The following is a 4,454-nucleotide window of genomic DNA, read 5'->3' as shown; positions in this document are numbered from 1 at the left end:
GAATCATTTTCTGGCAGGACAAGAATGGGGAGACAAGAATAGCAAGTATTGATTGTATTTTTAAAGGAAATACATAACAAAACAGGAAGTGGCATATGGACACATTGGCAATGTCTGTGGCTGCAGTGAACTCTGCTGAGGAGATCTTCCCCCTCCTATGATGAAAAGCCTGAGATCCAGAAAAACCTCTTCCTAACACAGAACTCCAAGTAGGGGATTCAGAGTCTCCTCAGGAGCCCCTACTATAGTCTACCTGTCTGTAGAGACCTAAATTCCAGAGATTTTCTTTGTGTTTCTTTACTTGTCAAGCTTATGTGCTTAATATGAAAAAATGTTCAGGAGAACTTTTTCAAAATAATTTTATTTTTTCTAATATAAAAGTACTGCATATGCCTGTTCCAGTTCCACAGAATAATTCCAGAAATCTAACTCACTGCATGAGAACTATAGTCAATACTGTTTTATATGCTGGGAGTTTGTTAGAAGAATATATTTTAGGTGCTATTAACACACAAACACACACACACAAATAGGTGTTAACTGCAAGGATGGGTATATTATTTGTCTTGATTCTAATAATCATTTCATTATGTACTTGTATATCAAAACATACATTTTATATATTTATATATATAATAAAAATGTCAACTGTAGAAAGTTCTAACAATATAGTGAGATTACAAAATAAAAAATGGAGTAGTTGTATTTGATACTGACAATTTGATACCTCCCCTTTTCAGTGCATGTTGACCTGGACCAACATTGCCTAGTAGAATGCTGCCTGGACCCTCCTGTCTACTGTAATGGGTTAACTGAATTTTGTGCTATAACTGTGGAATACTACTAGGAAGAACGTTGCACCTCCTGTTGTTCACTCTCTTCACTCCGAGGAATGTGTGTTCTTGCCCTGTTTCTCTGCTCAGGGCTGTTTAACAATGAATGACTAGTTCTTGTTAAGGCAGCTAGCTAAAGTAAACTTCCTCCCTAACCATTTCCTGTAAACATAGTCAGTTTATAAAGTGTCTTGTAAAAACAGCTTGCTTAACAGGCCCCCACACAAGAGAAGTTGTGCTTATCGCTGAGCTGTTAAAGACCCCTTAGTCATAAAAAGTTTGCAAATGTGTCAACAAAATGTGGTTTACTTGCTATAAAAGACTGAGCTTAATTCTGTTTTGCCACTGGTTGGCACTTCTTGTGTGAAGTTCACCGGCCAGCTGCCGGGCCAGCTAATAAAGGCTCACCAAATTCCAATCTGTTCTGGCCTCGGTCTCAGTTTAATTCGAACCCAATACGTTCACTTAGCTGTGTAATCAGCAGTAGATGTAGCTACATGTCATCATTTTTAGTGACCACCTAGATCTCCTCATATGGATGTCACCTAATTTATTTTACTAGATGGATGTAAACACACTGAAATGCACAGCGCTTATCCTTGTATCTATTCACTTGTCTACCTTTTCTCTTTTGAGAAAGAGTTTTTCTGGGTAGTCCAGGCTGGTCTTGAACTCACTGTGTAGCCTGTGGTCTATAGTATGTGGGCTGTGGTATGTGCTAGCATTGTGAAAAGGAGCTGCTGTCAGGAATTTTTCTCAGAGGCCTTTTCTACCCCATCCTCATTCCTTGCCATATGCTGCTCACACTGCTTCAGAGAAGGCTGGGCCTCACCTGGCATTTTGGCTTCCTCTCTCTGTTCAGAAATGTGAATTTCATTTGGGGCCTAGGAAGAGATGGAAAGAACTCATGGCACTTCTTTTGCCTCCTCCTGAGTCCGGATTACAGTTGCTTATCTCTTCAAGTCACCTTTGAAATGGAGTTGCTACTTTTTTTTTTTTTTTTTTTGGCTTCTTTAAACTTTATTTTTTTTCTTTTCAAAGTTTTATTGATAAACATATAGCAATGAGACAGTTTCAAATCAAATCGAAAGTACAGCTTCAACAAATAATACACTGCATATATTCTTCTTAGTGGTTAATTGCTGTACAAGATGCAGACTTGTGATCCTACTTACACCATTAGAAAAAATCATTCCATTCATTAAGAGAATGCAACTATATATCTATCCCGACCACTTTGAATACACAGATACAAAATGGACATTCATAGTTATACCCCAATTTTTTTTTTAAGTGCCGTTGTTAAATATTATAGGTGTGTAAACTCAGCAAAACATTCTAAAAGAGTCCAGTAGCCCACAATAGCATTGGGTCTTCTGTTTAACTGGCAATGTCAGAAATTATTGACCTGAGTCCCCCACAGCTCAACATAACAACATGGCTTTACTTCCTATATTTCATCTTCATACTTTTCTACTGGATGGTTAAGACCAAGGTAAAGCAGGACCTGTGCAGCAAGAGTTGTAGCTTTTTGGTCTGACAAGGTCAGTGAAATGCCCTCAGGATTTATCCTGAGATCCTGTATCTCAGATTGTAGAACCTTTGTCAGTGTCAGCCATGTGGATGAGTCACGGCCAATGCTTGGCCAATGTGCTCTCTGTGAAAGCCTGAGAGAGTGTCTTCTCCCCATGTGACGCTCCTTAGGCACACTCTACGTCATCGATCACTTTCCTCTTTGGCCCCATTATCTTCTTGATCAGAAAATTTGGGACACTACCGAGGTACATGACGTTACAGTACAAGTTCTCATATGTCCTGAGTCTTAATTGACCTTAGAAGGCTAGGGCCAAAATGTTGGCTTTCCTTGTAGCCTCCTTTTTCTCTAATTTTGGTCTGCAAACTTAGGTTGTTAACCATCCAGAAGACAAGCTTATTGTTATTATTGGAGTTGCTGCTTAATGAGTTTGTGTCTTCTACAAAATTGTTTTATGATATGTGTGTGTGTGTGTGTGTATACATTTTTATAGTGGGAGCCAAACAAAGATTCAATCCCATTTTAACCTCCACATTTTAAGTATGGTACTGCAAAGAAAGGCAGAATACTTTCTTCAAGGCAGAGGGTGCAGTGAGTATGGCTTGGTAAGGGAAAGGTGAACACATTATGGAAGCCCACTCAGAAAAGGAGCCTGCTCCTTGTAGTGGGAAAGAGTGCACTATTTGAATTTGTAACCAAAAATAGTTTTACAATTTTAAAAATGCAAATTGTCGATATTGATGAGGCGACATTGCGGCGCAGTGGAAAGGAGACTGGGTGTCTGTCCCAGCGACTCCGCCTCCCCGGGGGTGAGGGCGAGAGTGAGGTGGCAGCCTGGAGGCACCGAAGTGGCCTCCCCTTATCTCCTACTTGGAAGCTTAACAGAATGCACTTATAGAAATATTTGGACCAGTTTTTCCACAATTAAAATAGGCACATCAGTCACCGAGTAGAGATACGGCATTTGTAAGAAAAATATTTTCAAGCATGTGAGAGTGTATCCATTTTTATTTTAACAGACAAATGTTACCATTCCATTTTATAAAAATACCCATACATTGTGCAACTTAAAAAGACCAATTCATCAGAATTTTTTCATTGATCTAGTCTAAATCTTTTTTTAAATGTATTTTGTACAGGGTCTCACTACGCAGGTAGTGATCCTCGTGTTTTCAGTCTTCCCAGAGCTGGGATTATAGGTGTGCGACATCACACCCAGACTCTAGTCTAAATGTTTTTTAGAAGTTTGTCACCTTCTGCTTGTGAATTTTGTAAGTCAATTGCATCAGACGTCCTGGTACCCTCTGAAAGTTTTTCTTACATTTTGCTCCTGTGTGTATCTGGTCTTAGCTTGGTCTTGTCACATTCAGATGTTTCTGCTTGTAATCTTTGTTCCATAAGTTTTGCCAGTCAATGAGACCTTTCTCTCCGTTTTAAACTTTTATAAGGAATTCTTTAAAATATGTTCATGTCAGTGCCTTTGTGTAAACATGCATATATCCCTGAAACATTTTATATTGATTTTTTTTTAAATAAAGGAAGTGGGACCCAGAAAATTCACCTTTTCTAAACCTTGAAAAGAATCAAAATTCTACCCTTAATCAGAGGTTCCTATCAATTAGTGGATCCCGTCTTCATGACCATCAAAAAAGAATACCTGAAGAGATCACTGAATAACTGATCCACTAGATCAAATAGAGCCACTTTCCCCCATTGTTTTCTATAAAGTGGCCCAGTGATAATTTTAAAACTGGGTGAGACAGTTTTATTTGCAATTATTTGGAACTTCGATATCTGACTCTGAGTTTGGCAGGAAAAACAGGTTTTTATGTATGAGGTCATTGGGTGGTGTTAACTAGCTTTTCACACTATTCTTGCTTCTTGCTTGGATACTTTAGGGTTGGGACCAGTAAGCTGCAGGAGAAACGGACATAAGCCTGCTTTTCCCAGGGTGAGCAGAGAAGGGTGTGCATAGGCCTTGGGCCAGGCTGCACTGGGTGGATCCCAGCTCACACCCTCACCTCCTTTGTGGATTCCTGTGCAGTTCAGGGTTCACCCTGAAGTGTCAGTCTGCCCCATGAAAGAGC

This window comes from Octodon degus, unplaced genomic scaffold, assembly GCF_000260255.1.
Source record: "Octodon degus isolate 3935 unplaced genomic scaffold, OctDeg1.0 scaffold00019, whole genome shotgun sequence".
Taxonomy (NCBI): Eukaryota; Metazoa; Chordata; class Mammalia; order Rodentia; family Octodontidae; genus Octodon; species Octodon degus.
The sequence above is the reverse complement of the archived record's forward strand: the minus strand, read 5'-3'. Positions refer to the sequence as shown.